Source organism: Oncorhynchus masou, chromosome 21 (genome assembly GCF_036934945.1).
Source record: "Oncorhynchus masou masou isolate Uvic2021 chromosome 21, UVic_Omas_1.1, whole genome shotgun sequence".
Taxonomy (NCBI): domain Eukaryota; kingdom Metazoa; phylum Chordata; class Actinopteri; order Salmoniformes; family Salmonidae; genus Oncorhynchus; species Oncorhynchus masou.
Window position 1 is genome coordinate 53,321,307 of NC_088232.1, and position 26,500 is coordinate 53,347,806.

The 26,500-nt window shown below is 45.1% G+C and overlaps 1 pseudogene; it reads left to right on the plus strand.

The window, feature by feature from the left end:
- Positions 1-26,500, plus strand: part of LOC135508512 (prospero homeobox protein 1-like) — a 61,292-nt pseudogene that overhangs the window by 9,914 nt on the left and 24,878 nt on the right.

The following is a 26,500-nucleotide window of genomic DNA, read 5'->3' on the forward strand; positions in this document are numbered from 1 at the left end:
ACCACAGATTGAGACATTATTTACTTTGTATTATATATATATATTATATATTATATACTTTATTTAGCCAGTTAGAGAGCTCAAGGTTGACTTCGAAAATGGACATCTTTATTTAGCCAGTTAGAGAGCTCAAGGTTGACTTTGAAAATGGACATCTTTATTTAGCCAGTTAGATAGCTCAAGGTTGACTTCAAAAATGGACATCTTTTCATGTCCTGAGGATGTCGGGAAATGTCTTCAAAACCGGCCAGTAGGGGCCGCTATCCCTATATAACCCCTATCCCAAATGCGTAACTTAACCATTCGGAATGAAATGTCTAAACGTCATGTTTTTAACCCCTATCCAAAACCTTAATTCTTACCTTCAGGATAGGAAGTTGAAATTGGTAAAACCTCAACATGTTGTTGGTCTCAGCAGTGGCTGTAATAGTCCTTAATTTAATTAATCTCCATTAATTGGTTCCTGCTCTAACCCCTGTGTTCTCCCGATGGGGGGGATAAAAAGGGGCGCGAGGGTCTTGCAAGGGGAAGATTGCACGCTGGTCTCCAGGCTTTCAAGTGAGAACAGCGGGGAGTAGTGCTCTGAGGTGCTGAGAGGGCACGACACACACACACACGCACACCTCCTATCTTTTCAGTTGTCACTGTCTCAGTGTCTCTCAGAAGGTCGGCGCTGTGAGACTTTGTACATAAACGCTCAAAGCAAATCAGACTTCACACAGTGTGTGTGTGTGTGTGTGTGTGTGTGTGTGTGTGTGTGTGTGTGTGTGTGTGTGTGTGTGTGTGTGTGTGTGTGTGTGTGTCTTCATACATAACGCTCAAAAGCTAATTCAATTTCAAAGTCAGGAAGAGAAACGATGATGAGTGGTGGGAGAGAGGGATCTGAACCGGGGTTGTAGAGGACAAGGGTTCTGAACCAGAGATATAGAGGAGAAGGGTTCTGAACCAGAGATATAGAGGATAAGGGTTCTGAACAGGAGATATAGAGGAGATGGGTTCTGAACCGGAGATATAGAGGAGAAGGGTTCTGACCCGGAGATATAGAGGAGAAGGGTTCTGACCCGGAGATATAGAGGAGAAGGGTTCTGACCCAGAGATATAGAGGAGAAGGGTTCTGACCCGGAGATATAGAGGAGAAGGGTTCTGACCCGGAGATATAGAGGAGAAGGGATCTGAACCGGAGATATAGAGGAGAAGGGATCTGAACCGGAGATATAGAGGAGAAGGGATCTGACCCAGAGATATAGAGGAGAAGGGTTCTGACCCGGGGATGTAGAGGAGAAGGGTTCTGACCCGGAGATGTAGAGGAGAAGGGTTCTGACCCGGGGATATAGAGGAGAAGGGTTCTGACCCGGAGATATAGAGGAGAAGGGTTCTGACCCGGAGATATAGAGGAGAAGGGTTCTGACCCGGGGATATAGAGGAGAAGGGTTCTGACCCGGGGATATAGAGGAGAAGGGATCTGACCCGGAGATATAGAGGAGAAGGGTTCTGACCCGGAGATATAGAGGAGAAGGGTTCTGACCCGGGGATATAGAGGAGAAGGGTTCTGACCCGGAGATATAGAGGAGAAGGGTTCTGACCCGGAGATGTAGAGGAGAAGGGTTCTGACCCGGAGATATAGAGGAGAAGGGTTCTGACCCAGGGATATAGAGGAGATGGGATCTGAACCGGACATGTAGAGGAGAAGGGTTCTGACCCGGGGATATAGAGGAGAAGGGTTCTGAACCGGGGATATAGAGGAGAAGGGTTCTGACCCGGAGATGTAGAGGAGAAGGGTTCTGACCCGGAGATATAGAGGAGAAGGGTTCTGACCCAGGGATATAGAGGAGATGGGATCTGAACTGGAGATGTAGAGGAGAAGGGTTCTGACCCGGAGATATAGAGGAGAAGGGTTCTGACCCGGAGATATAGAGGAGAAGGGTTCTGACCCGGGGATATAGAGGAGAAGGGTTCTGACCCGGAGATATAGAGGAGAAGGGTTCTGACCCGGAGATGTAGAGGAGAAGGGTTCTGACCCGGAGATATAGAGGAGAAGGGTTCTGACCCAGGGATATAGAGGAGATGGGATCTGAACCGGACATGTAGAGGAGAAGGGTTCTGACCCGGGGATATAGAGGAGAAGGGTTCTGAACCGGGGATATAGAGGAGAAGGGTTCTGACCCGGAGATGTAGAGGAGAAGGGTTCTGACCCGGAGATATAGAGGAGAAGGGTTCTGACCCAGGGATATAGAGGAGATGGGATCTGAACTGGAGATGTAGAGGAGAAGGGTTCTGACCCGGAGATATAGAGGAGAAGGGTTCTGACCCGGAGATATAGAGGAGAAGGGTTCTGACCCGGGGATATAGAGGAGAAGGGTTCTGACCCGGGGATATAGAGGAGAAGGGTTCTGACCCGGAGATGTAGAGGAGAAGGGTTCTGAACCGGAGATATAGAGGAGAAGGGTTCTGAACCGGAGATATAGAGGAGAAGGGTTCTGAACCGGAGATATAGAGGAGAAGGGTTCTGAACCGGAGATATAGAGGAGAAGGGTTCTGACCCGGGGATATAGAGGAGAAGGGTTCTGACCCAGAGATATAGAGGAGAAGGGTTCTGAACCGGAGATATAGAGGAGAAGGGTTCTGAACCGGAGATATAGAGGAGAAGGGTTCTGACCCGGAGATGTAGAGGAGAAGGGTTCTGACCCGGAGATATAGAGGAGAAGGGTTCTGACCCGGGGATATAGAGGAGAAGGGTTCTGACCCGGGGATATAGAGGAGAAGGGTTCTGACCCGGAGATGTAGAGAAGGGTTCTGACCCGGGGATATAGAGGAGAAGGGTTCTGACCCGGAGATGTAGAGGAGAAGGGTTCTGAACCGGAGATATAGAGGAGAAGGGTTCTGAACCGGAGATATAGAGGAGAAGGGTTCTGAACCGGAGATGTAGAGGAGAAGGGTTCTGACCCGGAGATATAGAGGAGAAGGGTTCTGACCCAGGGATATAGAGGAGATGGGATCTGACCCGGAGATGTAGAGGAGAAGGGTTCTGACCCGGAGATATAGAGGAGAAGGGTTCTGACCCAGGGATATAGAGGAGATGGGATCTGAACCGGAGATGTAGAGGAGAAGGGCTCTGACCCGGGGATATAGAGGAGAAGGGTTCTGAACCGGGGATATAGAGGAGAAGGGTTCTGACCCGGAGATGTAGAGGAGAAGGGTTTTGACCCGGAGATATAGAGGAGAAGGGTTCTGACCCAGGGATATAGAGGAGATGGGATCTGAACCGGAGATGTAGAGGAGAAGGGTTCTGACCCGGAGATATAGAGGAGAAGGGTTCTGACCCGGAGATATAGAGGAGAAGGGTTCTGACCCGGGGATATAGAGGAGAAGGGTTCTGACCCGGGGATATAGAGGAGAAGGGTTCTGACCCGGAGATGTAGAGGAGAAGGGTTCTGAACCGGAGATATAGAGGAGAAGGGTTCTGAACCGGAGATATAGAGGAGAAGGGTTCTGAACCGGAGATATAGAGGAGAAGGGTTCTGAACCGGAGATATAGAGGAGAAGGGTTCTGACCCGGGGATATAGAGGAGAAGGGTTCTGACCCAGAGATATAGAGGAGAAGGGTTCTGAACCGGAGATATAGAGGAGAAGGGTTCTGAACCGGAGATATAGAGGAGAAGGGTTCTGACCCGGAGATGTAGAGGAGAAGGGTTCTGACCCGGAGATATAGAGGAGAAGGGTTCTGACCCGGGGATATAGAGGAGAAGGGTTCTGACCCGGGGATATAGAGGAGAAGGGTTCTGACCCGGAGATGTAGAAAGGGTTCTGACCCGGGGATATAGAGGAGAAGAGTTCTGACCCGGGGATATAGAGGAGAAGGGATCTGAACCGGAGATATAGAGGAGAAGGGTTCTGACCCGGGGATATAGAGGAGAAGGGTTCTGACCCAGAGATATAGAGGAGAAGGGTTCTGACCCGGGGATATAGAGGAGAAGGGTTCTGAACCGGAGATATAGAGGAGATGGGTTCTGAACCGGGGATGTAGAGGAGAAGGGTTCTGAACCGGGGATGTAGAGGAGAAGGGTTCTGACCCAGAGATATAGAGGAGAAGGGTTCTGACCCGGGGATATAGAGGAGAAGGGATCTGACCCGGAGATATAGAGGAGAAGGGTTCTGACCCGGAGATATAGAGGAGAAGGGTCCTGACCCAGAGATATAGAGGAGAAGGGTTCTGAACCGGAGATATAGAGGAGATGGGTTCTGACCCGGGGATATAGAGGAGAAGGGTTCTGAACCGGAGATATAGAGGAGAAGGGTTCTGACCCGGGGATATAGAGGAGAAGGGTTCTGACCCGGAGATATAGAGGAGAAGGGTTCTGACCCGGAGATGTAGAGGAGAAGGGTTCTGACCCGGAGATATAGAGGAGAAGGGTTCTGACCCGGAGATATAGAGGAGAAGGGTTCTGACCCGGGGATATAGAGGAGATGGGTTCTGAACCGGAGATATAGAGGAGAAGGGTTCTGACCCGGAGATATAGAGGAGAAGGGTTCTGACCCAGAGATATAGAGGAGAAGGGTTCTGACCCAGAGATATAGAGGAGAAGGGTTCTGACCCAGAGATATAGAGGAGAAGGGTTCTGAACCGGAGATATAGAGGAGAAGGGTTCTGACCCGGGGATATAGAGGAGAAGGGATCTGAACCGGGGATATAGAGGAGAAGGGTTCTGACCCGGAGATGTAGAGGAGAAGGGTTTTGACCCGGAGATATAGAGGAGAAGGGTTCTGACCCAGGGATATAGAGGAGATGGGATCTGAACCGGAGATGTAGAGGAGAAGGGTTCTGACCCGGAGATATAGAGGAGAAGGGTTCTGACCCGGAGATATAGAGGAGAAGGGTTCTGACCCGGGGATATAGTGGAGAAGGGTTCTGACCCGGGGATATAGAGGAGAAGGGTTCTGACCCGGAGATGTAGAGGAGAAGGGTTCTGAACCGGAGATATAGAGGAGAAGGGTTCTGAACCGGAGATATAGAGGAGAAGGGTTCTGAACCGGAGATATAGAGGAGAAGGGTTCTGAACCGGAGATATAGAGGAGAAGGGTTCTGACCCGGGGATATAGAGGAGAAGGGTTCTGACCCAGAGATATAGAGGAGAAGGGTTCTGAACCGGAGATATAGAGGAGAAGGGTTCTGAACCGGAGATATAGAGGAGAAGGGTTCTGACCCGGAGATGTAGAGGAGAGGGGTTCTGACCCGGAGATATAGAGGAGAAGGGTTCTGACCCGGGGATATAGAGGAGAAGGGTTCTGACCCGGGGATATAGAGGAGAAGGGTTCTGACCCGGAGATGTAGAGAAGGGTTCTGACCCGGGGATATAGAGGAGAAGAGTTCTGACCCGGGGATATAGAGGAGAAGGGATCTGAACCGGAGATATAGAGGAGAAGGGTTCTGACCCGGGGATATAGAGGAGAAGGGTTCTGACCCAGAGATATAGAGGAGAAGGGTTCTGACCCGGGGATATAGAGGAGAAGGGTTCTGAACCGGAGATATAGAGGAGATGGGTTCTGAACCGGGGATGTAGAGGAGAAGGGTTCTGAACCGGGGATGTAGAGGAGAAGGGTTCTGACCCAGAGATATAGAGGAGAAGGGTTCTGACCCGGGGATATAGAGGAGAAGGGATCTGACCCGGAGATATAGAGGAGAAGGGTTCTGACCCGGAGATATAGAGGAGAAGGGTTCTGACCCAGAGATATAGAGGAGAAGGGTTCTGAACCGGAGATATAGAGGAGATGGGTTCTGACCCGGGGATATAGAGGAGAAGGGTTCTGAACCGGAGATATAGAGGAGAAGGGTTCTGACCCGGGGATATAGAGGAGAAGGGTTCTGACCCGGAGATATAGAGGAGAAGGGTTCTGACCCGGAGATGTAGAGGAGAAGGGTTCTGACCCGGAGATATAGAGGAGAAGGGTTCTGACCCGGAGATATAGAGGAGAAGGGTTCTGACCCGGGGATATAGAGGAGATGGGTTCTGAACCGGAGATATAGAGGAGAAGGGTTCTGACCCGGAGATATAGAGGAGAAGGGTTCTGACCCAGAGATATAGAGGAGAAGGGTTCTGACCCAGAGATATAGAGGAGAAGGGTTCTGACCCAGAGATATAGAGGAGAAGGGTTCTGAACCGGAGATATAGAGGAGAAGGGTTCTGACCCGGAGATGTAGAGGAGAAGGGTTCTGACCCGGAGATATAGAGGAGAAGGGTTCTGACCCGGGGATATAGAGGAGAAGGGTTCTGACCCGGGGATATAGAGGAGAAGGGTTCTGACCCGGGGATATAGAGGAGAAGGGTTCTGAACCGGAGATATAGAGGAGAAGGGTTCTGACCCGGGGATATAGAGGAGAAGGGTTCTGACCCAGAGATATAGAGGAGAAGGGTTCTGACCCGGGGATATAGAGGAGAAGGGTTCTGACCCGGAGATATAGAGGAGAAGGGTTCTGACCCGGAGATATAGAGGAGATGGGTTCTGAACCGGAGATATAGAGGAGAAGGGTTCTGACCCGGAGATATAGAGGAGATGGGTTCTGAACCGGAGATATAGAGGAGAAGGGTTCTGACCCGGAGATATAGAGGAGAAGGGATCTGAACAGGAGATATAGAGGAGAAGGGTTCTATAAGAGGAAGTTAGCTTCTCAGGTTTTCAGTTTCCTGGTGTGTGGGACGGGGGGATTGAAAAGTGTGTGCGTGTGTGTGTGTGACACATGACTTTATGCACAGATAACCGTTGCCTGGCAGTTTTGCCTTTTACATTGAAAACACACACACACACACACACACACACACACACACACACACACACACACACACACACACACACACACACACACACACACACACACACACACACACTCTCTCACTTTGGTGGCAGGCAGGTGTGAACAGGTAATTGTTTATCTTTCATATTGAGAGACTCCTCTGGTTCAGCACTGTCTGTTCTGCTCACACACATGACACACACACACACACGACACACACACACACACACACACAAACACTTTCGTTTGAAGAACAAAGTGAAACGACAACAAGACATAGAACCCAAGAATACCACTATCTCTCCAGGTACTGAGGAGATTAAACGTATTGAATAGCACTATCTCTCCAGGTACTGAGGAGATTAAACGTATTGAATAGCACTATCTCTCCAGGTACTGAGGAGATTAAACGTATTGAATACCACTATCTCTCCAGGTACTGAGGAGATTCAATGTATTGAATACCACTATCTCCCCAGGTACTGAGGAGATTAAATGTATTGAATACCACTATCTCTCCAGGTACTGAGGAGATTAAACGTATTGGTGGTTCTCACTTTCAAATATATCAACGCTGATGTCGTCGTTCCATTCAATCACATTTCGTTATTATGATTTCTATTCAAGACATGAAACACTCACTGTCGTAAGTAGAATTGTAGTGTAGTCGGTAGCCTAGGATACTTGTTACGTATTACCTTACCAGAGGTGGATGTTCCGTGCACCTGTCTCAAAAACCCTTTCTCCATATTTGCAAATTAAGAATGTAATCAAATATGAAGCATTATTCAAATGTCTCTGTGTGTGTGTGTGTGTGTGTGTGTGTGTGTGTGTGTGTGTGTGTGTGTGTGTGTGTGTGTGTGTGTGTGTGTGTGTGTGTGTGTGTGTGTGTGTGTGTGTGTGTGTGTGTGTGTGTAAAGGAATAGTAGAGAAACAGGTCTTTGTCTTAGAGCATGAGGTTCTCTTCCTCATCACATGGCTACACAACTCACACACATGATACAAAACACACACACTCACACACATGATACAAAACACACACACTCACACACATGATACAAAACACACACACTCACACACACACTCACACACATGATACAAAACACACACACTCACACACATGATACAAAACACACATACTCACACACACACTCACACACATGATACAAAACACACACACTCACACACTCACACATATGATATAAAACACACACACTCACACACACACTCACACACATGATACAAAACACACACACACACACACACACTCACACACATGATACAAAACACACACACACACACACATACATTCAAAACACACACACACTCACACACATGATACAAAACACACACTCACACACAGATGATACAAAACACACACACACACACACACACACACACACACACACACACACACACACACACACACACACACACACACACACACACACACACACACGTCACATACTTTGCATCTCAAGAAACATGCCCTTGTTCTGTATCCCTGGCATTTGCATGGTGATTGGGGTTACGGTTGAGTGTGTGTGCGGATGTGTGTGTTTTGGTTGTGTGTGAGGGGTGGGGGATAAGGCACAGGGGCACACACACCTCAGGTCTGTGTTCCGATAATCTTTCATGTTGCTGAGCAGATGTCCAGCATTCATTTATGGATTTACCATCCCTCTCTCTCCTCCCTCCTGTGCCACTCTCTTCCCCTCTCATCCCCTCTATCCCTCCCCTCCCTCTCTCTCTCTTCCCCTCTCATCCTCTCTCTCCCCCCTCCCTCTCTCTTCCCCTCTCATCCCCTCTCTCTCTCTCCTCCCTCCTGTGCCACTCTCTTCCCCTCTCATCCCCTCCCTCCCTCCCCTCCCTCCCTCTCTCTCCTTCCCTCCCCTCCCTCTCTCTTCCCCTCTCATCCCCTCCCTCCCTCTCCTTCCCTCCCCTACCTCTCTCTTCCCCTCTCATCCTCTCCCTCTCTCTCCTTCCCTCCCCTCCCTCTCTCTTCCCCTCTCATCCTCTCCCTCTCTCTCCTTCCCTCTCTCTTCCCCTCTCATCCTCTCCCTCCCTCCCTCCCTCCCCTCTCTTTCCTTTCCATCCCCTCCCTCTCTCTCCCCCTCCCTCTCTCTCTTCCCTCCCTGTCTCCCTTGCTCCTATCCCCCTCTCATGCTCTCTCTCCTTCCCTTCCACTCTCTCTTCCCCCTCTCCATCCACCTCCTTCTCCTTTCTGTTCCCGTACACCTGGCGATAGGTTCAGGTTTCAGATGTTATTGTCTCGCTTGCACTGCACACACGTTGAACACACATCACACACAGATACACAAACGCACGCACATGCTATCCGCCAGGTGAGAGAGAGGCCAAAGCTCGAGGTCGACATAAATATGAAGCATTCATGAGGAGGGGTACAGGATCTGTGTGTGTGTGTGTGTGTGTGTGTGTGTGTGTGTGTGTGTGTGTGTGTGTGTGTGTGTGTGTGTGTGTGTGTGTGTGTGTGTGTGTGTGTGTTTGTGTGTGTGTGTGTGTGTGCGTGTGCGTGTGCGTGTGTATGTGTGTGTGTGTGTATGTGTGTGTATGAACTCTGGTTTCTTAGAAGAGAAACAGTGATAGGATGACTCAACCGTGGTCACTGTGTCTGTGTTGTATTGCCCATTAGGGCATTAGAGGTGGGGCCCCACTGGTGATTGGTAAAAAAAAAAATATCTATATTATATAAATCATGGATTATGTTTTAAATGCTCTTAAAAAAAAGTATGGCAAATGTGTACATTGTTCTGTTATTAAAAAAAATTAAATACTGTGGAAAACAAGCTGTTGAGATACTTATACCTCAGTGACTGCCAGGCAGCTCTGCTTCGGGTCATGTGATTGCTCGGATTACTTTCACCAGCTATTTGCTACGAGGGGGAACTGTCCCAATGAAATCTCAGGATTTCATAGCATAAATTACAACACTACTATGGACCATACTGCGGGGCACTGGAATGTGCGTCCGTTCAGTCAGAACTTCTAGTCCTCTCCTCTTACTGATTATCAAATCAAATCAAATGTATTTATATAGCCCTTCGTACATCAGCTGATATCTCAAAGTGCTGTACAGAAACCCAGCCTAAAACCCCCAAACAGCAAGCAATGCAGGTGTAGAAGCATGGTGGCTTGGAAAAACTCCCTAGAAAGGCCGGAACCTAGGAAGAATCCTAGAGAGGAACCAGGCTATGAGGGGTGGCCAGTCCTCTTCTGGCTGTGCCGGGTGGAGATTATAACAGAACATGGCCAAGATGTTCAAATGTTCATAGATGACCAGCAGGGTCAAATAATAATTATCACAGTAGTTATCGATGGTGCAAAAGGTCAGCACCTCAGGAGTAAATGTAATTTGGCTTTCATAGCCGATCATTCAGAGTATCTCAACCGCTCCTGCTGTCTCTGGAGAGTTGAAAACAGCAGGTCTGGGACAGGTAGCACATCCGGTGAACAGGTCAGGGTTCCATAGCCGCAGGCAGAACAGTTGAAACTGGAGCAGCAGCACAACCAGGTGGACTTCGGACAGCAAGGAGTCATCAGGCCAGGTAGTCCTGAGGCACGGTTCTAGGGCTCAGGTCCTCCGAGAGAAAGAAAGAAAAAAAGAAAGAAAGAAAGAAAGAAAAAAAAAGAGAGAAAGAAAAGCTCTTTACCTGCTCTACTACAACCCCGTCAATGTTAACGGGGGCCTGTTCGGACCGCCTTTTCCTGTAGTCCACGATCAGCTCCTTTGTCTTGATCACATTGAGGGAGAGGTTGTTGTCCTGGCACCACACACTGTCCTGACCTCCTCCCTATAGGCTGTCTGATTGGTGATCAGGCCTACCGCTGTTGTATCGTCAGCAAACTTAATGATGGTGTTGGAGTAGTGTATGGCCATGCAGTCATGGGTGAACAGGGACTACAGGAGGGGACTAAGCATTCACCCCTGAGCGGCCACTGTGTTGAGGATTAGCGTGGCAGATGTGTTGTTGCCTACCCTTACCACCTGGGGGCGGCATGTCAGGAAGTCCAGGATCCAGTTGCAGAGGGAGGTGTTTAGTCCCAGGGTCCTTAGCTTAGTGATGAGCTTTGTGGGCACTATGGTGTTAAACGCTGAGCTGTAGTAAATTAACAGCATTCTCACATAGGTGTTCCTTTAGTCCAGGTGGGAAAGAGCAGTGTGGAATGCGATTGAGATTGCGTCATCTGTGGATCTGTTTGGGCGGTATGCAAATTGGAGTGGGACTCGGTTGTCTGGGAGGATGCTGTTGATGTGAGCCATGACCAGCCTTTCAAAGCACTTCATGGTTACTGAGGTGAGTGCTACTGGGCGGAAATCATTTAGGCAGGTTATCTTCGCTTCCTTGGGCACAGGGACTTGGTGGTCTGCTTGAAGCATGTTGGTACGACAAACTCGGTCAGGAAGAGGTTGAAAATGTCAGTGAAGACACTTGTCAGTTGGTCCCACGCATGCTTTAATGAAGAACACGTCCTGGTAATCCCTTCTGGCCCCGCGGCTTTGTGAATGTTGATCTGGTTAAAGGTCTTGCTCATGTTTGGCTACCGAGAGCATTATCACACAGTCATCAAGAACAGCTGGTGCTCTCGTGCAGTGCTTCAGTGTTGCTTGCATCGAAGCGAGCATAAAAGGCATTTATGACTACATTCAGTAAGGTTATGAGTGACTACATTCGGTTTATTTTGAAAATAAAGAATGATGCACTCTAGATTATTTTATAGAAAGATAATGTAATCTATATAATATAAATGATATAGAGTGTGCAATATTAAATTCTTCCTTGTATTATCTATTAGTTTGCACCTTGTTAACTTGTTTGGGGTTTGCCTTGTCTTCAGTTCTAGTCAACTCAGTCAGCCAGTCAGATCAGTCAGGTCAGTCAGGTCAGTCATCCAGTCAGTCAGTCAGGTCAGTCAGCCAATCTTTCAGGTCAGGTCTGTCAGTCAGGTCAGTCAGGTCAGTCATTCAGGTCAGTCAGCCAGTCAGTCTGGTCAGTCTGTCAGGTCTGTTAGTCAATTCAGTCAGTCAGTCAGTCAGTCAGGTCAGTCTGTCAGGTCAGTCAGTCAGCTAATCAGCCAGTCAGTCAGGTCAGTCAGTCAGTCAGTCTGGTCAGTCTGTCAGTCAGTCTGGTCAGTCTGTCAGGTCTGTCAGTCAGTCAGTCAGTCAGTCAGTCAGGTCAGTCCGTCCGTCTGTCAGGTCATTCAGGTCAGTCCATCTGTCTGTCTGTCTGTCTGTCTGTCTGTCTGTCTGTCTGTCTGTCTGTCAGGTCAGTCAGTCAGTCAGTCAGTCAGTCAGTCCATCTGTCAGGTCAGTCAGGTCAGTCAGTCAGGTCCGTCCGTCTGTCAGGTCAGTCTGTCTGTCTGTCTGTCTGTCTGTCTGTCTGTCTGTCTGTCTGTCTGTCTGTCTGTCTGTCTGTCAGTTTGTCTGTCTGTCTGTCAAGTCAGGTCAGTCCATCTGTCTGTCTGTCAGGTCAGTCAGTCAGTCAGTCAGTCAGTCAGTCAGTCCATCTGTCAGGTCAGTCAGGTCAGTCAGTCAGTCAGTCAGTCCATCTGTCAGGTCAGTCAGGTCAGTCAGTCAGGTCCGTCCGTCTGTCAGGTCAGTCTGTCTGTCTGTCTGTCTGTCTGTCTGTCTGTCTGTCTGTCTGTCTGTCTGTTTGTCTGTCTGTGAGCAGTCTACATATGTGTCTGTGTGGGTGGGTGGGTGGGTGAGCAGTCTATATTTGTGTCTGTGTGGGTGGGTGAGCAGTCTATATATGTGTCTGTGTGGGTGGGTGGGTGGGTGGGTGGGTGGGTGGGCAGTCTATACATGTGTCTGTGTGGGTGGGTGGGTGGGTGAGCAGTCTATATTTGTGTCTGTGTGGGTGGGTGGGTGAGCAGCAGTCTATATTTGTGTCTGTGTGGGTGGGTGGGTGGGTGGGTGGGTGGGTGGGTGGGTGGGTGGGTGGGTGGGTGAGCAGCAGTCTATATATGTGTCTGTGTGGGTGGATCGGTGGGTGAGCAGTCTATTTTTGTGTCTGTGTGGGTGGGTGGGTGGGTGAGCAGTCTATATTTGCGTCTGTGTGTGTGTGTGTGTGTGTGTGTGTGTGTGTGTGTGTGTGTGTGTGTGTGTGTGTGTGTGTGTGTGTGTGTGTGTGTGTGTGTGTGTGTGTGTGTGTGTGTGTGTGTGTGTGTGTGTGTGTGTGTGTGTGAACAACCAGGGTGTCAGGGTCAATTCAGCAGGGGATTAACTGAGAGAACATGAGTCACTAAACACCTGGGATTCAGAGTTTCACACAAACACAGAAACTGGGATGATTACTACTAATACTAATACTACTACTACTAATACTAATACTATTAATACTACTATTACTACTAATACTAATACTATTAATACTACTATTACTACTAATACTAATACTATTAATACTACTATTACTACTAATACTACTACTACTACTAATACTATTACTATTATTACTACTACTATTACTACTAATACGAATACTATTACTATTATTACTACTACTATTACTACTAATACTAATAATATTACTATTAATACTGCTACTATTACTATTAATACTACTACTACTACTACTAATACTAATACTATTAATACTACTACTACTACTGCTACTACTACTACTACTACTACTAATACTATTACTATTAATACTACTACTATTACTATTAATACTACTACTACTAATACTAATACTATTACTATTACTATTACTATTAATACTAATACTAATACTACTACTACTACTACTACTAATACTATTACTATTAATACTACTACTACTACTACGAATACTATTACTATTAATACTACTACTACTAATAATACTAATACTAATACTATTACTATTAACACTACTACTACTAATAATACTAATACTATTACTACTAATACTACTACCAATACTATTACTATTAATACTACTACTATTACTACTACTACTAATACTAATACTAATACTATTACTATTAATTCTACTACTACTACTAATACTAATAATAGTACTATTAATACTACTACTACGACTACTACTAATACTAATACTATTACTATTAATACTACTACTAATACTAATACTATTACTATTAATACTACTGCTACCAATAATACTAATACTATTACTATTAATACTACTACTATTACTTCTAATACTAGTACTAATAATATTACTATTAATAATAATACTATTACTACTACTGGGATGATTAACAATACTACTAATACTAATAATACCAATAATAATAATAGTACTACCAATAATAATACCAATAATAGTACTAATAATAAAACATACTAATCATAGTAATAATAATACTAATACTAACACTACTACTAATAATACTACTACTAATACTAATGATAGTAATAATACTAATAATAATACTAATACTAATGCTACTACTAATACTAATAATAGTAATAATAATACTACTACTAATAATAATAATAATAATAATAATACTAATACTACTAATAACAACAACAATAATAATAATAATAATACTAATAACAACAATAATAATAATAATAATAATAATACTAATAACAACAATAATAATAACAATAATAATAATACTAATAATACTACCAATAATAATACTATGAATAATAATACTGTCAATACTAATACAGCTGATACTAATACTACGAATACCACGGATGATAATTTGAATACTAATATGAATACTAATACTAATAATACTACTAATAATACTAATAATAATACTAATAATAAAAAATACTGACAATAATAATGCCAATAATACTACCGTTTTTTTAAACTACTAATATAAATAATAGTAATAATAATATTAATACTAATAATACTACCAATACTACTAATACTAACAATACAACTACTAATAATAATACTAATACCACTAATAAAAATAATAATAATAATATTACCACTAATAATAATAATAATAATAATAATAATACTATGAATAGTAATACTGCCAATACTAATACAGCTGATACTAATACTACTAATACTACTGATGATAAGACGAATACTACTATGAATACTAATACTGATACTAATAATACTAATACGAATACTACTAATACTAATAATACTAATACTACTAATACTAATAGTAATAATACGAATGATAATGCTAATACTATTTCTACTAATACTACTAATACTAATAATGCGAATACTAATACCACCAATACTAATACTAATTATACTAATACTACTAATACTAATAATGCTAATACTAATTATTCTAATACTACACATACTAATACTAGTAATAATACTAATGCTAATAATGGCTCTAATAATACTAATACTACTAATACTAATACTATTAATACTACTACTACTAATAATAATACCAACAATGCTGTTACTAATTTTACTAATACTACTAATACTAATAGGAATAATAATACTAATACTGCTAATAATAATGCTGTGATTATTAATACTAATACTGATAATACAAATACTGCTAGTAGTACAAATAATACTACTAATAATTATAATGCTACTACTGATACTACTAATGATAAAACTAATAACACTAATACTAATACTAATATTAAACTACTAATAATATTACTAATGATAATAATAATAATACTACTAATACTACTACTAATAATAATAATTAATTGTATTTTTTATTTCACCTTTATTTAACCCGGTAGGCAAGTTGAGAACAAGTTCTCATTTACAACTGCGACCTGGCCAAGATAAAGCAAAGCAGTTCGAGACATACAACAAGAGAGTTACACATGGAGTAAAACAAACGCACAGTCAAAAATACAGTAGAAAAATAAGTCTATATACAATGTGAGCAAATGAGGTGAGATAAGGGAGGTAAAGGCAAAAAAAAAGGCCATGGTGGCAAAGTAAATACAATATAGCAAGTAAAACACTGGAACGGTAGATTTGCAATGGAAGAATGTGCAAAGTAGAGATAGAAATAATGGGGTGCAAAGGAGCAAAATAAACAAATAAATACAGTAGTGGGAGAGGTAGTTGTTTGGGCTAAATTATAGATGGGCTATGTACAGGTGCAGTAATCTGAGAGCTGCTCTGACCACTGGTGCTTAAAGCTAGTGAGTGAGTGTTTCCAGTTTCAGAGATTTTTGTAATTTGTTCCAGTCATTGGCATCAGAGAACTGGAAGGAGAGGCGGCCAAAGAAAGAATTGGTTTTGGGGGTGACTAGAGAGATATACCTGCTGGAGCGTGTGCTACAGGTGGGAGATGCTATGGTGACCAGCGAGCTGAGACAAGGGGGGACTTTACCTAGCAGGGTCTTGTAGATGACCTGACGCCAGTGGGTTTGGCGACGAGTATGAAGCAAGGGCCAGCCAACGAGAGCGTATGGTCGCAGTGGTGGGTAGTATATGGGACTTTGGTGACAAAACGGGTGGCACTGTGATGGACTGCATCCAATTTATTGAGTAGGGTATTGGAGGCTATTTTGTAGATGACATCGCCAAAGTCGAGGATCGGTAGGATGGTCAGTTTTACAAGGGTATGTTTGGCAGCATGAGTGAAGGATGCTTTGTTGCGAAATAGGAAGCCAATTCTAGATTTAACTTTGGATTGGAGAAGTTTGATGTGAGTCTGGAAGGATAGTTTACAGTCTAACCAGACACAAAGGTATTTGTAGTTGTCCACATATTTTAAGTCAGAACCGTCCAGAGTAGTGATGTTGGACGGGCGGGCAGGTGCAGGCAGCGATCGGTTGAAGAGCATGCATTTAGTTTTACTTGTATTTAAGAGCACTTGGAGGCCTCGGAAGGAGAGTTGTATGGCATTGAAGCTTGCCTGGAGGGTTGTTAACACAGTGTCCAAAGAAGGGCCAGAAGTATACAGAATGGTGTAGTCTGCGTAGAGGTGGATCAGAGACTCACCAGCAGCAAGAGCGACATCATTGATATATACAGACAAGAGAGTCGGCCCAAGAATTTAACCCTGTGGCACCCCCATAGAGACTGCCAGAGGCCCGTACAACAGGCCCTCAGATTTGACACACTGAACACTATCAGAGAAGTAGTTGGTGAACAAGGCGAGACAATCATTTGAGAAACCAAGGCTATCGAGTCTGCCGATGAGGATGTGGTGATTGAGAGTCGAAAGCCTTGGCCAGGTCAATGAATATGGCTGCACAGTATTGTTTCTTATCGAAGGCGGTTAAGATATCGTTTAGGACCTTGAGCGTGGCTGAGGTGCACCCATGACCAGCTCTGAAACCAGATTGCATAGCGGAGAAGGTATGGTGGGATTCGAAATGGTCGGTAATCTGTTTGTTGACTTGGCTTTCGAAGACCTTAGAAAGGCAGGGTAGGATAGATATAGGTCTGTAGCAGTTTGGGCCAAGAGTGTCCCCCTCTTTGAAGAGGGGGATAACCGCAGCTGCTTTCAAATCTTTGGGAATCTCAGACGACACGAAGGAGAGGTTAAACAGGCTAGTAATAGGGGTTGCAACAATTTCGATTGGGGCATGCTTATTTAAGATGGTGAGGAAGGCATTTAAAAAAAAACAGGCATCCTCTACTGACGGGATGAGGTCAATATCCTTCCAGGATAGCCCGGCCAGGTCGATTAGAAAGGCCTGCTCACTGAAGTGTTTCAGGGAGCATTTGATAGTGATGAGTGGAGGTCGTTTGACCACTGACCCATTACGGATGCAGGCAATGAGGCAGTGATCGCTGTGATCTTGGTTGAAAACAACAGAGGTGTATTTCGAGGGCAAGTTGGTTGGGATGATATCTATGAGGGTACCCGTATTTATGGCTTTGGGGTGGTACCTGGTAGGTTCATTGATCATTTGTTGAGATTGAGGGCATCAAGCTCAGATTGTAGGATGGCTGGGGTGTTAAGCATGTTCCAGTTTAGGTCGCCTAGCAGCACTAGCTCTGAAGATGGATGGGGGGCAATCAGTTCACATATGGCGTCCAGAGCACAGCTGGGGGCAGAGGGTGGTCTATAGCAGGTGGCAACGTTGAGAGACTTGTTTTTAGAGAGGTGGATTTTTAAAAGTAGAAGTTCAAATTGTTTGGGTACTGACCTGCATAGTAGGACAGAACTCTGCAGGCTATCTCTGCAGAAGATTGCAACACCGCCTCCTTGGGCCGTTCTATCTTGTCTGAAAATGTTGTAGTTAGGGATGAAGATTTCAGAATTTTTGGTGGTCTTCCTAAGCCAGGATTCAGACACAGCTAGAACATCCGGGTTGGCAGTGTGTGCTAAAGCAGTGAATAGAACAAACTTAGCGAGGAGGCTTCTAATGTTAACATGCATGAAACCAAGGCTATTACGGTTACAGAAGTTATCAAAAGAGAGCGCCTGGGGAATAGGAGTGGAGCTAGGCACTGTAGGGCCTGGATTCACCTCTACATCACCAGAGGAACAGAGGAGTAGGATAAGGGTACGGCTAAAGCTATGAGAATTGGTTGTCTAGAACGTCCGGCACAGAGAGTAAAATAAGTTTTCTGGGGGCGATAAAATAGCTTCAAGGTATAATGTACAGACAAAGGTATGGTAGGATGTGAATACAGTGGAGGTAAACCTAGGTATTGAGTGATGATGAGAGAGATATTGTCTCTAGAAACATCATTGAAACCAGGTGATGTCATCGCATGTGTGGGTGGTGGAACTGAAAGTTTGGATAAGGTATAATGAGCAGGGCTAGAGGCTCTACGGTGAAATAAGCCAATAAACACTAACCAGAACAGCAATGGACAAGGCATATTGACATTAAGGAGAGTCATGCTTAGTCGAGTGATCGTAAGGGTCCAGTGAGTAGTGAGGTTGGTTGGGGTCACGGCGATTCAGACAGCTAGCCGGGCCATGGGTAGCAAGCTAGCATAGGATGGAGGTCTGTTTTTAGCCACCCCATAAGTTTCCGTCGGTAGATTAGTGGGGTTCCGTGTGGTAGAGCGGATCAATCCAATTGTCAAAATAGATATAGCTATAGTGACCCAAGAAAAAAAAGAAGAAAAAAAATATCCAATAGATCTATTCAGATAGCAGCCGATAAAACAGCTCAGGTGTAAATGTCTTTCGGATGAAATCCGGGGATACGGAGAAAAAAATAGGTCTGGTAGGTTCTGGTCTGAGTCGCATTGTACAAAACTTGCAATAGCTTTTGGAGCTAAAGGATAGCTGATGACCATCAACCGTGGTTAGCTGAATGCTAACATTAGCCAGTAAACTGGCTAGCTTCTGGTTAGCTTCTGGCTAGCTTCTGGTTAGCTTCTGGTTAGCTTCTGGCTAGATTCTGGCTAGCTTCTGGCTAGCTTCTGGTTAGCTTCTGGTTAGCTTCTGGCTATATTCTGGCTAGCTTCTGGCTAGCTTCTGGTTAGCTTCTGGCTAGCTTCTGGTCAGCTTCTGGCTAGCTTCTATTGTGGATTTCAGATTTGAGGTAAATAATACTTTTTTTAAATTAGTGAGGCGGGTTGCAGGAGAGTGTTTTGAAGTTGAGTTTTTGGAAAAGAAAATGTATAAAAGAAAGGCGAAGAAAGATTTAAATATATATATATACGGGACACGACAAGACGAGGACAAAGGACGTCTGACTGCTATGCCATCTTGGAGAATAAGAGAACTAACACTAATACTAATAATAGGCCACATGTTGTGTCTGGCTTCCTCTCCTCCCCTCTTTCTCTGGCCTCCTCTCCTTCTCTCTTTCTCTGGCCTCCTCTCCTTCTCTCTCCTTCTGGCTTCCTCTTCTCCTCTCTCTCTCTGGCTTCCTCTCCTCCCCTCTCTCTCTGGCTTCCTCTCCTCCCCTCTCTCTCTGGCCTCCTCTCCTCCCCTCTCTCTCTGGCCTCCTCTCCTTCTCTCTCCTTCTGGCTTCCTCTTCTCCTCTCTCTCTCTGGCTTCCTCTCCTCCCCTCTCTCTCTGGCCTCCTCTCCTCCCCTCTCTCTCTGGCCTCCTCTCCTTCTCTCTCCTTCTGGCTTCCTCTTCTCCTCTCTCTCTGGCCTTCTCTCCTCCCCACTCTCTCTGGCCTCATCTCCTCCCCTCTCTCTCTGGCCTCCTCTCCTTCTCTCTCCTTCTGGCTTCCTCTTCTTCTCTCTCTCTCTGGCCTTCTCTCCTCCCCACTCTCTCTGGCCTCATCTCCTCCCCTCTCTCTCTGGCCTCCTCTCCTCCTATCACTCTGGCCTCCTCTCCTACCTTCTCTCTCTGGCCTCCTCTCCTCCTCTCACTCTGGCCTCCTCTCCTCCCTTCTCTCTTTGGCCTCATCTCCTCCCTTCTCTCTCTGGCCTCCTTTCCTTCTCTCTCTCTGGCCTCCTCTCATCCTCTCTCTCTCTGTCCTCCTCTCCTTCTCTCTCCTTCTGGCCTCCTCTCCTCCTCTCTCTCTCTGGCCTCCTCTCCTTCTCTCTCCTTCTGGCCTCCTCTCCTCCTCTCTCTCTCTCTGGCCTCCTCTCCTCCTCTCTCTCTCTGGCCTCCTCTCCTCTCTCTCTCTGGTCTCCTCTCCTCCTCTCTCTATCTGGCCTCCTCTCCTCTCTCTCTCTGGTCTCCTCACCTCCTCTCTCTCTCTGGCCTCATCTCCTCCTCTCTCTCTCCACCTCTCCTTCCTTCTCTGGCCTCCTCTCCTCCTCTCTCTTTGGCCTCCACTCCACCTCTCTCCCTAGCTCAAATCAAATCAAAGTTTATTGGTTGCCTACACAGATTTGCAGATGTTATCGCAGGTGCAGTGAAATGCTTGTGTTTGTAGCTCCAACAGTAATACCTAGCAAAATGCTTGTGTTTGTAGCTCCAACAGTAATATCTAGCAAAATGCTTGTGTTTGTAGCTCCAACAGTAATACCCAGCAATATGCTTGTGTTTGTAGCTCCAACAGTATTGCCTACAAAATGCTTGTGTTTGTAGCTACAACAGTAATACCTAGCAAAATGCTTGTGTTTGTGGCTACAACAGTAATACCTAGCAATATGCTTGTGTTTGTAGCTCCAATAGTAATATCTAGTAATATACTTGTGTTTGTAGCTACAACAGTAATACCTAGCAAAATGCTTGTGTTTGTGGCTCCAACAGTAATACCTAGCAATATGCTTGTATTTGTAGCTACAACAGTAATACCTAGCAATATGCTTGTGTTTGTAGCTACAACAGTACAGTAACACCTAGCAATATGCTTGTGTTTGTAGCTACAACAGTACAGTAACACCTAGCAATATGCTTGTGTTTGTAGCTACAACAGTACAGTAACACCTAGCAATATGCTTGTGTTTGTAGCTACAACAGTACAGTAACACCTAGCAATATGCTTGTGTTTGTAGCTACAACAGTACAGTAACACCTAGCAATATGCTTGTGTTTGTAGCTACAACAGTACAGTAACACCTAGCAATATGTTTGTGTTTGTAGATGCAGAAACACAAGCATATTGCCCCACAGAGCTGCATGATATAGCCCAAAAAAATCTAGGCCTAATTAATTGGTGAACTGTTTGAATCATGGAAATAGAATGATTCATATAATTTTATAGTTATATAGTGGGCAGTACCTTGAAAACATTCTTGTTCGCCATGACAACGAATTAATAAACCAGGGAGGAATTATTGACAGGGTAGGAAAAAATATGTTGGTCAGTGTTTCCAGGGGAGCCTAATTAGATGTTACATGTTTTCTGACCTCATGTAGCTAGCTAGCTAAAATATTCATGCTTTGCCTATTCCTCTCTGATCTAGAAGATACCGTTTCACAAACAACATGGTTAACAACATGGTTATCTAAGCCAACATCAGCACTGGTATCAGGCTGTATTTGCTAGCTACGTTTCCTCTGACTCTTAGTACGTTTAGCAAGCAAGCTAGCCAGCTATGTATCAATTAGCATTAGCGTCTAATAGAATTTATTTTAGCTTGAACTTGCTAAGAAAAGACAAACTAGCAAACAGTAAAATCCACAAACTATTTAATAGTGTAATTATAGAATGCTTGTAGAAGGCAGCACAATTGTTACCAACATCTTCCTGCGTCTATCTGACTGAACGGCAAGAAAATGATTGTGACTTCGTGTTCATTCCTTGAGTGACAGGGGGCAGGGCTTGGTGAGGGAGGGGGTCGGGCATGGTGTGGAAGAGGGCAGGGCTTGGTGAGGGAGGGGGTGGGGCTTGGTGTGGAAGGGGGCTTGGTGAGGAAGGGGGTGGGGCTTGGTGTGGAAGAGGGCAGGGCTTGGTGAGGGAGGGGGTGAGGCATGGTTGGGAAGAGGGCAGGGCTTGGGGAGGGAGGGGGTGGGGCTTGGTGTGGAAGGGGGCTTGGTGAGGGAGGGGTGGGGCTTGGTGTGGAAGGGAGCAGGGCTTGGTGAGGGAGGGGGTGGGGCATGGTTTGGAAGAGGGCAGGGACTGGTGAGTGAGGGGGTGGGGCTTGGTGTGTAAGGGGGCTTGGTGAGGGAGGGGGTGGGGCTTGGTGTAGAAGGGGGCTTGGTGAGGGAGGGGGTGGGGCATGGTGTGGAAGGGGGCAGGGCTTGGTGAGGGAGGGGGTGGGGCTTGGTGTGGAAGGGGGCTCTGTGAGGGAGGGGATGGGGTTTGGTGTGGAAGGGTGAAGGGCTTGGTGAGAGAGGGGGTGGGGCTTGGTGTGTAAGGGGGCAGGGCTTGGTGTGAGTTTCATATCACATTTACCCAATTAAAATACTGTTATAGAAGGTAAACTAAAAACCCAAACCGGTTCCTAAATCAATACTGATATATAATAAAATAGGTTTCAGTCCCAGGCTTAGTGATGAGCTTAAAGGGCACTCCCCTCTTCCCCTCTTCCCCTCTTCCCTCCCCTCCCCTCTCCCCTCTCCTCTCCTTTCTCTCCTCTCCTTTCTCCCTTCTCCTGTCCTCTCCTCTACCCTCTCCCTTCTCCTTTCTCTCCTCTCCTCTACCCTCTCCCATTTCCTCTCCTCTCCAGTCTCCCCTCTCCCCTCTCCTCGCCTCTACCCTCTCCTCTCCTTTCTCTCCTCTTTCTCCACTCTCCTCTCCTCTCCTGTCCTCTCCTCTACCCTCTCCTCTCCTTTCTCTCCTCTACCCTCTCCCCTTTCCTCTCCTTTACCCTCTCCCCTTTCCTCTCCTCTACCCTCTCTCCTCTCCTCTCCTTTCTCACCTCTCCCCTCTGCTCTCTTTTCTCCCCTCTCCTCTCCTCTACCTCCTCCTCTCCTTTCCTTTCCTCTCCTCTCCTCTCCTCTTCTTTCTCTCCTCTATTTTCTCTCTTCTCCTCTACCCTCTCCCCTTTCCTCTCCTTTCTCGCCTCTCCCCTCTCCCCTTTTTTCTTTCCTCTCTTCGCCTCTTTCCCCCCTGCCCTCTCCCCTTGTGTCTCCAGAGTGGTGAGATTTAGGACCTCTTTAGGGGATGGCAGGGGGAGGGGTGGGTGTTAATTGAACTTGCAGGCCTCTATTGATTGGTCCCCTGTGTCCCCTCTTGTCTGATAGATTATAGAACTGTTAATGGCAGCACGCCACAGAGAGAGGGCACAGCTGTTCTCCAACACACACACACACACGCTCTGGGCACTTATCTGTGTGTGTGTGTGTGTGTGTGTGTGTGTGTGTGTGTGTGTGTGTGTGTGTGTGTGTGTGTGTGTGTGTGTGTGTGTGTGTGTGTGTGTGTGTGTGTGTGTGTGTGTGTGTGTGTGTGTGCGCGCGCATGCGTGTGTGTGTAAAGTTTTGATTTTAAATCCTAATTTTTAATTGTGAGTTACTGTTGAAAAGTAAGTTAGGTTTAACAGAATGTGCTATATTGGTATAAAAGTTTTACACGGGCCTCCCGGGTGGCGCAGTGGTTAAGGGCGCTGTACTGCAGTGCCAGCTGTGCCACCAGAGACTCTGGGTTAGCGCCCAGGCTCTGTCGTAACCGGCCACAACAAGGGAAATCCTTGTCTCATCGCGCACCAGCAACTCCTGTGGCGGGCCGGGCGCAGTGCGCGCTAACCTCCGACGTTGGCGCGCACTGTTTCCTCCGACACATTGGTGCGGCTGGCTTCCGGGTTGGGATGCGCGCTGTGTTAAGAAGCAGTGCGGCTTGGTTGGGTTGTGTCTCAGAGGACGCATGACTTTCAACCTTCGTCTCTCCCGAGCCCGTACGGGAGTTGTAGCGATGAGACAAGATAGTAGCTACTAAAAACAATTGGACACCACAAAATTGGGGAGAAAAAGTGGTAAAATTTTAAAAAAAATAAAGGTTTTACATACTATGATGGATGTGGTTGTAGCTGCTTTAAGGATCGGTTTTCTGCTAGTGGGAAACCTTCCCGTGAAACTGGAGGGAACGTAAATCAAATCAATTCTAATAAATATTATGGTTTTTAAACATTTATGTAAATATAAGTGTCTTATATCATCTGAAAGCTTAAATTCTTGTTAATCTGACTGCACTGTCTGATTTACAGTAGCTATTACAGCAAAAACATACCATGTAATTGTTTGAGGACGGCGCCCCACATCAAAATATTTTTTCCACCGGCACAGGTTTCTTACATTCAAATATAAAGATTAAATATTCACTTACCTTTTGAAAATCTTCCTCTGATTTGTCATCCAAAGGGTCCCAGCTGTAACATGTAGTGTCGTTTTGTCTGAAAATCTTCCTCTGATTTGTCATCCAAAGGGTCCCAGCTGTAACATGTAGTGTCGTTTTGTTTGAAAATCTTCATCTGATTTGTCATCCATAGGGTCCCAGCTGTAAAATGTAGTGTCATTTTGTTTGAAAATCTTCCTCTGATTTGTCATCCAAAGGGTCCCAGCTGTAACATGTAGTGTCGTTTTGTTTGAAAATCTTCCTCTGATTTGTCATCCAAAGGGTCCCAGCTGTAACATGTAGTGTCATTTTGTTTGAAAATCTTCCTCTGATTTGTCATCCAAAGGGTCCCAGCTGTAACGTTTTGTGATTAAAACCTCTTGATACTACCCATCCCGTATCCGGGATCGTGAATACAGCCTCAGGCTCATTAGCATAACGCAACGTTAACGATTTCTGAAAATCGCAAATGAAATTAAAATAATATGCCTGCTCTCAAGCTTAGCCTTTTCTTAACAACACTGTCATCTCAGATTTTCAAAATATGCTTTTGAACCATAGCAAATCAAGCATTTGTGTAAGAGTATTGCAAGCTAGCTTAGCAATTTGCGTAGCATTTAGCACACAACATTTTCACAAAAACCAGATAACCAAATAAATAAAATCATTTACCTTTGAAGAACTTCGGATGTTTTCAATGAGGAGACTCTCAGTTACATAGCAAATGTTCAGTTTTTCCTGAAAGAATCTTTGTGTAGGAGATATCGCTCCGGTTTGTACATCACATTTGGCTACCGAAACGAACCGAAAATTCAGTCACCAAAACGTCAAACTTTTTCCAAATTAACTCCATAATATCGACCGAAACATGGCAAACGTTGTTTAGAATCAATCCTCAAGGTGTTTTTTCACATATCTCTTCATTGATATGCCGTTTGTGGAAGCCTGCTTTCGTCTCAGAATCCCATGGAAAAATACCAGCAGCTGAAAATGACGCACCAATTTCGACGGAGGACACCGGGCGGACACCTGGAAAATGTAGTCTCTTATGGTCAATCTTCCAATGATATGCCTACAAATACGTCACAATGCTGCAGACACCTTGGGGAAACGACAGAAAGGGCAGGCTCATTCCTGTCGCATTCACAGCCATATAAGGAGACCATGGAAAACAGAGCCTCAAAAATAATGCTCATTTCCTGGTTGCGGTTTCATCTTGGTTTTGCCTGTAGCTCCTGTTCTGGGGCACTCACAGTCAATATCTTTGCAGTTCTGGAAACGTCAGAGTGTTTTCTTTCCAAAGCTATCAATTATATGCATAGTCGAGCATCTTTTTGTGACAAAATATCTTGTTTAAAACGGGAACATTTTTCATCCAAAAACGAAATAGCGCCCCCAGAGTTTCAAGAGGTTAACATACAGAGAAAGGAATACGAAAATAGTAAAGTTCAAAAGGAAACCGTTTTTTGCAGGTGTGCAACTTCGTCGTGGCGCGCAAAGACACGGATTTCCAAGTCTGTGTCCTGACACTAAAACTTTCTTATTCGTTTTTGAAGTCTTACGCCTGAAACCTTAAACATAGACTGCTGACATCCTGTGGAAGCCATAGGAATTGCAGCCAGGGAGCTATTTTACAATATGACCTTTCTCTTACATTTCTAATGGTCTCTCATAAAAATAATTTCAGTTTGTTATTCTTTGGAATTTCTCCTACCATATCATTTGTGTTATATTCTCCTACATTATTGTAACATTTCTACCAACTTCAACGTGTTTTCTTTCCAATGGTAACAATTATATGCATATCCTGGCTTCAGGGCCTGAGCAACAGGCAGTTTACTTTGGGCACGTCAATCAGTCAGAAATTTAGATAAAAGGAGCAAAGCCCTGAGAAGTTTTAAGATAAACAGTCTAACTGATGTGATTGTCTTAACGAGCTACTTTAAGATGAATGGACTAACTGATGTGATTGTCTTACCGAGCTACTTTAAGATGAATGGACTAACTGATGTGATTGTCTTACCGAGCTACTTTAAGATGAATGGACTAACTGATGTGATTGTCTTACCGAGCTACTTTAAGATGAATGGACTAACTGATGTGATTGTCTTACCGAGCTACTTTAAGATGAATGGACTAACTGATGTGATTGTCTTACCGAGCTACTTTAAGATGAATGGACTAACTGATGTGATTGTCTTACCGAGCTACTTTAAGAT